We start from the raw sequence: 13,122 nt of genomic DNA, 5'->3' as shown, positions 1-13,122 counted from the left end.
CAGGAGATTTTCGAAGCTGGTCGATCACCTCATAATCCGCCATTTTCATCTTTTAAAAGAAAGCTTCCGCCTCTTCGTCACTCACAGGTTTTTTAGCTGGGAAGCGCTTCCTGGTGGCGTTGTGCACTTCTTCCAAATTGGAGTACTTTTCCACAGGGTAATTTTGTTGAACCTCTCCTGAGATTTCCTTGCCCTTATACGTCACCACTGTTTTATGGTAGTTCCAAGGCACCGCGGTAGGATCAGTCATGGGCCTCTGTGGCGCGCGGCCAATAACCACGGGCTCACTCAGCCTTGGTGGATTAGTCGGCCCCCGCACCACATAAGCTCCCTTGGGCACGTACATTTGGGTCGCCTTGTTCAGTTCAAATCTCCTGGGAGGACTCAAAGCCATCTGCTTTTCCTTGCGGCCCCGAGGGACATAGAGAACAACATCTTTAGGAGGCGTTGCCCCAGTTTCAACTTCAATCTTCTTCTCTGACTTTGGAGGGGTGGTTTTGTTCTTTTTCTCCCCTTTGTCTTGTTTCAGGGTTTCTTCTCTACATCAGCAATGGCGATTATGGCCTTCAATGCCGGGTCAAATTCCTTATCCTTGCAAATCATTCCGATTACCGGTACGTTGTTGTGGGCTGGCAGTGGGTTATTGGTCACATTGGGGACATCCTCATCCCTTAGCACTATCTTCCCCTATTCTATCAAGTTCTCCATTGCTCTCTTCAAGGTCCAGCAATCGTCCGTGTCGTGCCCTTCCGCCCCTGAGTGATAGGCGCATCTGGTACCAGCTCTGTAAGCGGGTGATGCCGGGTTTTGCCTTGTTTGAGGAACTGGCTGTAGCAGACCCATTTGGACAAGCTTTAGAAACAGGCTGGAGTAGGATTCACCGATTGGTGTAAAAGTTTGCCTCCTGGGTGGCTCACGGGGAGGGAAGTTGTTTTGTGGAGGACGGGGATTGTAGTGGTTTGGTGAGGAGGCTAGTTTCTTGGAAATGGAGCTTGGTTTCTGTTGGCTTGTTGCTGAGGCCGGACAAAAGGTTGAGCATTCATGATCGTGTACGGCGGAGGAGCATAGGCCATGTCCTGGTGGGGGTAATAATGCTGAGGGGTTCTTTCTAGGAACATGGATCTGGGAGCACGGTGTCTTCTTGCACCTGATGCTGCCATGGATGTTTCTTCTTTCTCCTTGCCCTTTGCTACTCCTCCAGACCCGCCCTGAATGGCTTGGGAGGTCGCTCTAATAGCGGGTTGGCTTAGGATTCTGCCTGTTTTCAATCCATTTCCACCATTTCACAGATTTTGATAGCTTTCGCGAACGGTTTACCCATAGCTGACATCATATTTTGAAAGCAGTCGGCTTCCTGAGCTTGGAGAAACACTGTGACCATTTCGACCTCGTCCATCGGAGGCTTTACTCTCGATGCTTGCTCACGCCACTTGATTGCATACTCCCGAAAACTCTCAGAGGACTTCTTTTTCAGATTTGCCAATGAGTTCCTGTCTGGAGCAATGTCTATATTGTACTGGAACTGTCTAACAAAGTCTCTTGCGAGGTCGTCCCAGATGTGCCAACGAGCAATTTCCTGATCCATATACCATTCGGAGGCGATACCCACCAAGCTTTCCCCAAAGTACGCCATGAGCAATTCCTCTTTTCCTCCAGCCCCACGCAATTGATTGCAGCATTTCTTAAGGTGAGCAATGGGATCACCATGCCCATCATATTTCTCGAACTTCGGAGTTTTGAATCCTATAGGAAAATGCACGTGACGGAACATGCACAAATCAGTATATGACACACTCTTTTGTCCACTCAAACCCTGCATGTTTTTGAGGCTCTGCTCCAGGCTTCTCATCCTTTTTGCCATTTCATCTTGTTTCGGAGCTTTGAGAGTCTTTTCCTGTCCCGTTGTGAACTCATATGGAGGTGGTTGGGAGTAAGTATAGGTGGGGTACTGAGGAGGCTCCACTTGGAAAATAGGATTTTGGAATGTGAAGGCTGACGGATCAAAAGTGGTTGGTTTTGGGAGTGCGGGTTGTGTTGTGGCGGAGCATGGGGGAGCGGTAAAGATATTGGGGACTGCTCCGGATGTGAACACCTGGGGGAGAACCTCAGAAGGTGTTCCCACAAAATGAATCGATATGGTGGGTTGTCCCAATGGGGTATTCGGGTGGCTGATGGGGATATTAGAGGTACCCTCTGATCTAGGGAACAGTTCGGGGAATCCGGGGATGGCACTTGGAGGTTCTCTTCCATTCTTCCATGCGTCCCACATCTCCATGATCCGGAGACGTAAGATTCTATTTTCTTCGGCTGCTGTAGACTCGGAGGCCGGGATGCCCGAGATGGGGCTATCCTCAGGGATGGAAACTGCTGGCAAGGTCATTTCCGACGACATTTCTACGTTCCCTTTTGATCTGGTAAAATACTAATGTGATGCCAGTTTACCAAAAACCAACCACCGTTTCTATTAAACCTAAGCTGGAATATGACAGCAGCAAACAGTTTGTTCGAGGCAAATAACAGATAGGTAATCGCACGTTGAGGCGTGATGCACCTATACAGTTAAATGTGTTTCTATATGTTTTGCAACGGTTGCATGCGTCATCCCGGCTTTTCCTTATTCTTTCCTTTTGCCCTTTTCTCTCATTTTTCATTGCCTCTTTTTTTTTCACTTTCTCTTTTCTTTTATTTCATTCTTGCCTTTGCTTTTTGCCATGGTTTCTTTCTCTTGGTTTTCTTATTTTCTCTCTCTCTTTTTTTTCGTTTCTTTTCCTCTCTTATTTTTTCTTTTATTTTCTTTCCTCCCTTTTTTCTTTTCTCTTAGGGTTACGGTCGAATCTTATGGAGATTGCCTACGTATCATGACCCCGCATGAATCAGACCAAGCGTAATTCTTGAAAAAATAAATGCGAAAAGTAAGGAAATAATTTTTTGGGGAATTTTCAATTTTTCATTAATAAAAACTTCTATTACAAAAGATGCTACACTACTCATCTTCTTGGAAAGGAAAACTACAAACAGGCTCAAAAATAAAACAAAATACAGACTCGATGTTTTAAAAAATCAAAAATACATTAAAGCTTCAATTACTGGGGCCTGCGGGGCGTCATTCGGCCTCGCCGCGGGCCTATGTGCGAGAGCCCCCTGTAGTTGCTCCAAATAAATCATAACCCGGCGGACGAAAGTCATCACTGCAGCATAGAAAGTGGTATGAGTCATGTTCTCACACACCTGGCATTTCATGGTAATATAGTCTGCGATGGCTCTGATTCTTTCCCTAATTCTGCCCTTTTCCTGAAGCAACCGCCCTATCTGCTGGTTCCGGGCTTCTAAAACTTGAGAGTCATGAAGGTGCTCATATTGCAAGTTCTGTATTTCTTCCTCCATTTGAGTCATCAGCTTATAAGAATGCTCCCTATCAGCTTTGAAATCTTTAGCCCGTTGGGCTGCCTCATCCTCAAGAGTAGTTACCTTTCTTCTCAGGCTAGTGATGGTCCCTTCATAATTTTTTCATTTGTTGCACAAATTGGGTCCGTTCTTCTGCTTTCTTTGCCCACTGCGCCTGGATTTTTGCTATACTCTTTTCGGATTATTCCAAGTCTTCTTGGCATTCGAGGACTTTCTTTTTTAGTCCGCTTATCAACCTTTCATCAGCCCGACTTCTTTCTTGGCTGTTGGCAGCTATTTTCATCTTTCTGATATGAGCTTTGAGGGCCTCATTTTCCTAGGTTAGTTTCTTTTTTTCTCCCTCGTCTGCGGTGGCTTGAACACCATTTTCAAATTGAAGCTCCGTGACTCGCCTTTCCAACTGGCTTATTTTGGCTCTGTACTCATTCTCCTTAGTTAACCAATCCCATTGTACCTGGGCCCCATCGGTAAACTGTTGGACATGTGGTCTCTTTGCGGGTCTTTCAGGAATCTGGAATCTTTTGCCGAACCAAACCATATACTTAGGGTCCACTTCCCCTCTAGCTCGGTCTCGCACTATGGTCTTAGGTTCAAGAAACCTACACTCATTCCATACTTGGCGAATCTTCCCTTCTAGAAATGCGGCTTTTGGGCCCAGTTCAATGACATGTTTACTCAAGTCTTCATCATTGTGGACGGTTTGAAATCTTCCCAATTGGCGCAAAACCCTGTAGGGAGCGTAAGGCTGGATGCTCCGGATGCCCATCAAGAGGATATAAGACACTTCAGCTGACACGTAAACTGCTTCGGTGGCAGGAAGCCATCCAAATGCCCACTCAATCTTTTCGGCAGTCAAAGATCTCAGATGTGCAAGCCAAGCTTCAGTACCCGTAGGGAATTCAATACCTGCTACCCGACTTTCAAATTCTTCAATGCAGCTCAACTCGGTCAAACCATAATTCATGTACCCAACCCGGTGACAGAGGTGTTCTTGCATCCATAACTGTAGTAACAAATTGCAACCCTGGAAGAACTTTCCCCCTTCCCGACAGATAGTCAAGGCTCTATAGATTTCAGATACGATCAGAGGAACCACAGTGTTGTTGGCTTTCTTGATAGCAACATCGATCATTCCCACAAGACCTATCTCTATATTCCCATCTTTTCGTAGACAGACCACAACTCCCAAGAAAGCCACCATGAAAGCTAAACCCCGCCTTGCTTCCCATTTGTCTTTGTTTCCGGCATGGGTTAGACCAGTGTTTGGCTCTTCAAAACCTCGGGGGTTGCCATATCGATGATACAAGAAATGGAGTGTGCAATACCCTTCTGATAAATTTCCGTCCTGAACATCTCGACTAATACTCAGTAAATCCAGGAATCTGTGGGGAGACACCGGTCTTGGTGCCAACGGATATCGGCTTCTAAGATTTCCATTAAGGCCCGCATAACCCGCAACTTCCTCCAATGTAGGTGTGAGCTCAAAGTCAGAGAAACGGAGCACATTGTGAGTCAGGTCCCAAAAAGGTATTAATGCTTCAATTATATCCAACCTTGGCTTGACGTTCAATAATCCGACGAGGCCTCCCAGAACTTTTGCCAATGTTTCTCTACTGCCTTTTCCTAGATCATCCCACCATATGTGGAGCTTGAAGGGGATCTCACTAAGGACTGTGAAGGGTTCAATTTCATTCGTGCTCATCCTGCACATTTATTAAGGTGATTTAACCTAAGAGAAAAAGTAACATCATTTTTTCAAAATTTTATTTCAAAAACAAAAACCCGGCTTTGCGGATACGGCCTTTTAGCACTTCGAGAAAGAAGATTTTAACGCTGTGCCCGTTAACCGTTAAAAATGACCCAAGGTAGCTGTTCTTGCAAAAATAGCCTTCCGGCGCCCTTTTGGGGACATTCGGCTTATTTTAGACAAGAATGGCATCACCTGACTTATTTGTGACAAAAACTAAAAATTTTGTTGTTTTTGGGCTATTTTTGCAAAAAGGGAAGTTGGACCCGATGGGGGTTGCCTACGTATCCCACATCCGGTGGGAATCAAACTGGCGTAGTTCGGGCAGATTTGACAAAACCAATATTTTGAAAACAAAATTTTTCTCAAAAATCCGGCAGAGTTTCAGTACTATTTGGGTATTGGTTTTCAAAACAGGTGATTACCCTCACTTAAACCTAACATTGCTATTCTCTTTTTTAACTCTCTCCCATTATTTACAAGCCGGTCAACATGCAAAGCCGAGCAAATAAATGCACAAGTAGCAAGTAAGATGCATCAGGATGGTCCTTTCATTTCAGGTCACTTGTCCTAAACGGACCCAACCTCTATGTTGAGTCCCCTAAGTCAAATGCACGTGATGCATACAAACGTTCCTACTAGGGATCCAGCATGAGGCTTTGCTATACTAGGTTTAAAACCTTGGTATATTGTTCTAGACCTGGCTTACCCGAGCGGACAACTCGAGCCGAGGGGGGGGGGCAGCGTACCGGGGATACAGAAGCTCCGTCGGCTTAGCAACTTGTCCGAACCTCGTTCTAAATGGGATAAGACTCTAAACAGAAGAGAAGTCACACGAAGTGCACCCTTCTCCATGATGTAGAAGACTCAGAAAGAGGAAGGGTTTCGTAGCAGTTTATATATACAATTCAACAAATACCAAAGCGGTAAAGCATTTAGCCCATTGAGCATGAAACATGTAGGAAAATCAATCATAACAGCAATTCTAAACTCGAATTCTTAAACCCTGAACCGCAGTTCTGGGTTTGTATCCCCAGCAGAGTCGCCAGAGCTGTCATACCTCCTTTTTTCATACACCACCCCGAAAGGTAGTGTATAAGGGAGTTTTTCCACTTTTAGTGACATTATTCGAAATGGGATTATTATTTATCAGAGTCGCCCCTTGGGAAGGTTCATTTGGTGTCCCAAGTCACCGGTTTGTTTTCAATCGCAAATCGAGGAAAATTTTGACTTTCCATGTGAAGTCTGCGAACCAGAAATTCTGACTAAGGAATTCGGTTAACCCGGGGGAAGGTGTTAGGCACTCCCGGATTCCGTGGTTCTAGCACGGTCGCTTAAACTGTCATAATTGGACTATTACATGTTTCCACCTATAGTGCAATTTTAAATCATTTACCGCTTTTGATTGATTTTTAAGGAAAATTGAACGTCGTTTAAAACATGTCTTTGGATTGCGTCACATGAAATGCACACGCAATCCGAAACACATTTTATTCAACGTTTTAGGATTTGGATTTGGGTCATATGAAATGCACACCCGAGTTTAGGAAGGTAGGATTATTAAAATACGCGCCTAAAGCAACTAACGCGTTATTAACTTTGCGAGGGCCATGAAAATTCGCTAAATGGCACGCCTCAGATTCTAAGTATTTTAAAAGGAAATAATTAAAAGAGGGCCACGCATTTGTGATTTTATTTGGCGCGGCGCACCTCGATGCCATTTTAAAGGGTATTCAAACTAAAATTCGGAGGGCCATAACTATTTGGGTTTTCTAATATGGCTCACCTCAACTAATTGAAGGGATCCAATTACCTAAACATTAAAAGAGATTGAATTCTACTTTTATACTAAAGTCTGAACTAATTAAGGGAGAAGCGTTCTAAAAAAAACGACATATTATTTGGCAGAAGAGAAATGCTTTAGGCCATCAATACCATTCGGCAAGGAAAAATAAAGGGGTAGGCCCAAAATATAGGATTGTATCAATCTATTCGTCAATATTCTCCGACTTGGGCCCAAGATGAGCCCAACTTGTTAAGGACATAAGACATGCCAAAGGAGTCTGAGGGAGGGGACATGCTTTTGCTGGGCCAACTTAGGCCCAAATTTCAGAATCCAAACGTTGGGTATAAAATCATTGAACTACAAACCCAATCAAGACTGACGAGAAATGCCATTGAATTAACAGATTGCTTCTGAATTTTAAGCATTCAAACACAAATTAGCTGGCCAATCAATCTGAAATTTAAACACCATTTCCAACTTAATATGCCCATGCACAACTAATTTTAAAGTCAGCAACATGCCATCTTTTCTCATGAATTTTACACCACCTACTACTTAACAAACTTGAACTTAAATAAGCGAACTATAGCAATATGGATAATCAGAACTATTACTAACCATGGCTAAAGCTATTACCCCTAATGATTATGCTTCAGAATATTATAATCCATCACCCCCTTTTGATTACTATATTCAACAAGGGAATTGCAAAACAAATAACAGATGAAATTTCTGGAGCTTACATTAGCCTCTTCAATACTCAAATATACAGCAATCAGTAGTTCCCATGTTCAAACAATATTCATGTCCTTTTAACAACAGATCATCTAAATTGAAGTGGCTACTTGAAATTTTCAGAATTCAAAGGGAATTGAAAAACAAAAACCAAACTAAAATACCACAATCAACTAGTTTCAAAGGTGCAGAAATATCATTTAATCAACTGCTCTATTACAAATTTCGGCTTGATCAAACAAACATCATGTTCATCCATTCTCATACATTAAGAGGTGTGGTGAATACCTGGAAATTGAAAGAGAAACAGATAGGGTGAAGAATCAGCAGAGCAGCAACAGAAAAAGAGCCCGGATTCAATCAGTGAAACAGCAAAACCAGCTAAAACCCAAAAAATAAACCAGTTTCAAATGGACATTGATCCAGCAAACTTCAACCAGGCTTTAATGACTCGAATTCAACCCATTTTTAACCCCAAGAAGACTCAAAAATTGTTCAGTAATGGAAAAACTTCAAAACCACAGAGAAATCTAATGGAACAGTATTTTTCCTAAACTTTCAGCCGCCTAGAGTTTTTCAGAGTTTTCTAGCTCTTGGAATGTGCCTTTAGCCTCAAGTAACAATGCCTTTATAGGCAAGTTACTAGGGCAGCCTTGTAGATTTCTTTTTACTCTTTTAGTCCTTTTTTAATTTCTATTTTTAGCTTAAAAGTCCCTAAAATTCTGACTTGCTACCCAAGTTATACTATTCAAATCCTAAAATTCAAATTGGAACCCCAATCTAGAAGGTTCTAGGGGCTTCTATTTTCTGTTACTGCAAAATTCTTTAATTAGAAACTACCCAATATGCCCTTAATTACCCCTGAAATTACTTTAGTCCATTACTCAACCTTCAGCTCATGGGTCATGAGTCCAATGGACTCTAGTGGGTCAAAAAGACTTGAACTCACACTCAGGCAAAATCCAAACCTCCTGGAGTGGTGTCTAAACCAATTTCAAAACCCAACAACCAAGGAGACCCAAACCCAACTCAGGAACCCGGTGTAAATTCAAAAATTAACAAATAAGCTAATTAAATAACACGAACAGGCAGAAAAACTAATTGAATTATTACACTAAGTGATTAAACATGTTATTAATAAAGCTGGATAGACCTAGAAAATTAGGGAACAATTTTAAAAGGGAAAAATAACATGAAAGAAAGATGAAGAGACTGACTCAAACTTAAAACTGGCATTCTGATTTGGCCCCAAAACAATGCCAAATGTTTGTTCTTGGTGAAGAACAAACGAATGTCATTATTTTGTACCAAAACAAACAAAAAAGACCCGAAAAACTCTGAGGATGGCTTGCTTGCACGAATCCATATTTAGGCTCCTGGGTTCGTTTTTGATTTGAAATTCGATGGGATACAGGGGTGTTTGGAGAATTATAAGTGGGGATTTGGAATGAGGGAGGGACGGGGGTTCAAGGGTGTTAGTTTGGTGGTGTTTGGGTGGTGGCGCCGCCGGACACGGCGGAGGAATCCATGGCGGCGCTAGGGTTTTGTCGATTTGAGAGGCTTGAGTGGGGTTTGAAAGAAACTGATAATGGATTGGTGATGGGGAAAGGGAGACGGTGCTATGGTATTGATTTGGTGGTGAATGGAGGCTCGCTGCCGCCGTAGGGCGATTTCCGGCGGCGGCTTGTGGTGGCAGGAGACGGAAGGGTGAGATACGAGGATGGTGAGTTTGGTCTTATGTTTTTCTAAAATTTTAGGACATTTTTAATTAAAACCAAGATGGATCCACAGCCATTGAATCATGGGGAATGAAGGGTCTGGATCATTTTGTTATTTAGAGAACCTGAAACGACGTAGTAACACCCCTATACTACGTCGTTTCAATGGTCTGGGGACTGGGCACCTGGACCGGGTATTTTGGGGCGAAAATTGGGTTTTTGGGGTTTTGGCTTGGGCTGGTGAATTATATCTAATGTTGGCCCAATACTTAACAAGCCAATTTTCCTTTTTTTCTTTATTTTCTTTTTTTTATTTAATTCCCCTTTTTTGTATATTTTCTTTTTTCCCCTTTTTTTTTTAAAAAAAAATAAAAACCTGTAATAAAATTCTAAAGACCTAATTAAACTAATTAACCCTAAATGATGATCACTACCATTAATTGAGACAAATTAACAGAAACTAATAAAATTCAAAGCTAAAAGTCAAATTTTTATGATTTTTTGTATTTTTGTAAATCTCTAATTACTAATTAGTCTAAAAAAATGTAAAATTAAATCCTAAATGCAAATGCAATATTTTTGTATTTTTATGAGTTATCTAAAGCTAAACATGCATACACAAATGAAAACACACACAAAATTACGCAATTAAATCCTAAAAATCAAATAATCTAAAGAGAAATCCTAAATCTAAGGAGTCTGTAGGAGTAATTCAAGCGAGGCAAAAATCACGTGCTCACAACAGGCATGTTCATCAATGATGTGATCGCGAAAGGATATTATAATTGACGTTCTCGAGGCTGGGAGGCCCTTTTTCTGTTATCCAAACACTTTATACCCTTTGTGTTACCCCTTTTGAGCCTGTATTATTTTCTTTGACCACCCTCTTTAGGAATCAAGTTTAGAGTTAAAACTCAAAAAAAAAAAAAAAAATTCGATGTCCCAAGAGTACAAAGTGGGGCAACTCTTAGAAAGTTTAAGTGCAAAATAAAAAGAGAAAAGAACATTCAAAGGTCCATGCCCCAAGGAAATAGAAGCCGGGGCAACTTGTTTTGAAAACAACAAAAAAAGACAAAAGAAAAAAAAGGACAAAGAAAAAGAAAGAAAGATGGAAAAACTATAGTTAGGTCAAATGCTTGAACTACGTTCGACCTGATTCCTTAAAAAAAAAGGGGATATGTAGGCAGCCTTACATGGTTCGGTCCAACCAAATAAGAATTAAAAAAAAAAATAAGTTCCAAAAAATCCCCAATAGTTGAAACTGGGGCAAAGATTTTATTTCACTTTTGAAAGGGTCGATTCCAAGAGTTGTAAGTCTACAACCCCCTTCACTTTGAGTCTATTTTTGAGCCTTCATGGCGTTCTTTCTTTTCAACCCTATCCAAAAACCTTCCAAACAAAGACCCCCCGATATGCCTTCAAGAATGCCAAAAGAAGCATGCAATGAGCAACGGTTCTCACGCGACAAACACTGTCAAGTTGCTCACACAAGAAAGCAAAAGAACAAGAAAAAGAAAAGAAAAATGAGAGACTCCTACTAGTGAAAACCCTCATGGGCACTGTACGACGACGGTAAGCAGAGATGAATAAATGAGAGAGACTTGTTGGTGAAAACTCCTCGGGGCACCACTAGTCGAAAGTGAGTTATGAAGCCGATGCAAAGGGCCGGCACGAACAAGCCCGACTTCAAAGGTCATAAGAATGGTAAAAGGGAATATTGGATTAGTTTGATAGATCAGGCCGTTATGTCCAAAATGCATGTCATCATCATTAAGGCTAGTTATTAAAGAAAAAAAGAAAAAAAAAATAACCTTCCTTCTTTCCTTCCCGACAGGGGCATTTCTTGTTAATACTGTTTCTTTGCATCATTGTGTCCTTCACTCTGAGTCAGTCCTTCTCAAAACAAGCAAGAAAAGATTTCAAAATCTGCTACCAGCTTTTCAGTTGCACCAAAGTAAACTTGGCCAGCACACTCAGTTGTTACTTTCAACGTGCCTTGAGGACTCATGCAAAGGCTTCCCCAAAAGACTCTTGTCAGCCTACTTGGCGCAAGCAAAGATAACTGGTGATTCTCTCCGAAAGACAATTGCTCAAAAAGCAGGAAGTCATTCAAGATATCAGAAAAGGTCACCTAAGAAAAGATCTCCAGTTGGGATAAGGCTGATTGAGCAACAAATACAAATGGTACTGGGTGTGAAACAATTTGGGTTGATGTAGAGCAAAAGTCTCTTGAGACCGACTCAAGCTGATTGAGCACAAAGCCAAGCCGCTCAAGACTCAAGGCCACAAACCGACCACCACTTTCAAAACTGACAAAATTTCTTTGTTTGAAACAGGAACAAAGCAGTGCAAGGACAGTGGTTCAAAAAAAAAGAGAGAAAAAGAAAAAAGAAGAAGAGAAGAGCCGACAAAGGAAAGTTTTGCAAATCTTTGCCTTTATTTGTCTTGCTATTGTGCATAAAATCTTGCCATTGATTTTCACATTTTTCCTCCTAGGATAAAAAGTCCTAGTCTGATGGATTTTCCTCCCAATATAAATCTTAGTCTAATGAATCTTTCTCCTAAGATAACAAAAAAGAGGACCTAGTCTGATGAATTTTCTCCTAGGAGATAGAAAGTTCATCAGACTAGGTCTTCTATCTTAGGAGAAAAATTCATCAGACCAAGACGTTTATCCTAGGAGAAAGATTCATCAGACTAGGTTTTTTTTTGTTATCTTAGGAGAAAGATTCATCAGACTAAGACTTCTATCCTAGGAGAAAATTCATCAGACTAGGTTTTCTATCTTAGGAGAAAGATTCATCAGACTAAGATTTCTATCCCAGGAGAAAATTCATCAGACCGGGTTTTCTATCTTAGGAGAAAGATTCATCAGACTAAGACGTTTATCCTAGGAGAAAGATTCATCAGACTAGATTTTCTATCTTAGGAGAAAGATTCACCGGACTAAGATTTCGATCCTAGGAGAAAATTCATCAGACTAGGTTTTCCATCTTAGGAGAAAGATTTATCAGACTAAGACGTTTATCCTAGGAGAAAGATTCATCAAACTAGGTTTTCTATCTTAGGAGAAAGATTCATCAGACTAATACGTTTGACCTAGTCTGATGAACTTTCTCCTAGGATAGAAATCTTAGTCTGATTGATAAACGTCTTGGTCTGATGAATTTTTCTCGTAAGATAGAAGACCTAGTCTGATGAACTTTCTCCTAGGATAGAAATCTTAGTCTGATTAATCTTTCTCCTAAGATACCAAAAAATAAAAGAAGAAAAAGTGACCTAGTCTGATGAACTTTCTCCTAGGATCAAAATCTTAGTCTGATGAATCTTTCTCCTAAAATAGAAAACCTAGTCCGATGATTTTTCTCCTAGGATAAAAATCTTAGTCTAATGAATCTTTCTCCTAAGATAACAAAAAAAAAACCTAGTCTGATGAATCTTTCTCGTAGGATAAAAATTTTAGTCTGATGAATTTTTCTCCTAAGATAGAAGACCTAGTCTGATGAACTTTCCCCTAGGATAGAAATCTTAGTCTGATGAATCTTTCTCCTAAGATACCAAAAAAGAAAAAAAAGGAAAAAGGGAAAAAAACGACCTAGTCTGATGAACTTTCTCCTAGGATCAAAATCTTAGTCTGATGAATCTTTCTCCTAAGATAAGAAACCTAGTCTAATGAATATTTCTCCTAGGATAAACATCTTAGTCTGATGAATTTTTCTCCTAAGATAGAA

This window comes from Nicotiana attenuata, chromosome 7 (genome assembly GCF_001879085.1).
Source record: "Nicotiana attenuata strain UT chromosome 7, NIATTr2, whole genome shotgun sequence".
Classification (NCBI taxonomy): Eukaryota; Viridiplantae; Streptophyta; class Magnoliopsida; order Solanales; family Solanaceae; genus Nicotiana; species Nicotiana attenuata.
This window is presented reverse-complemented; position numbering follows the sequence as displayed.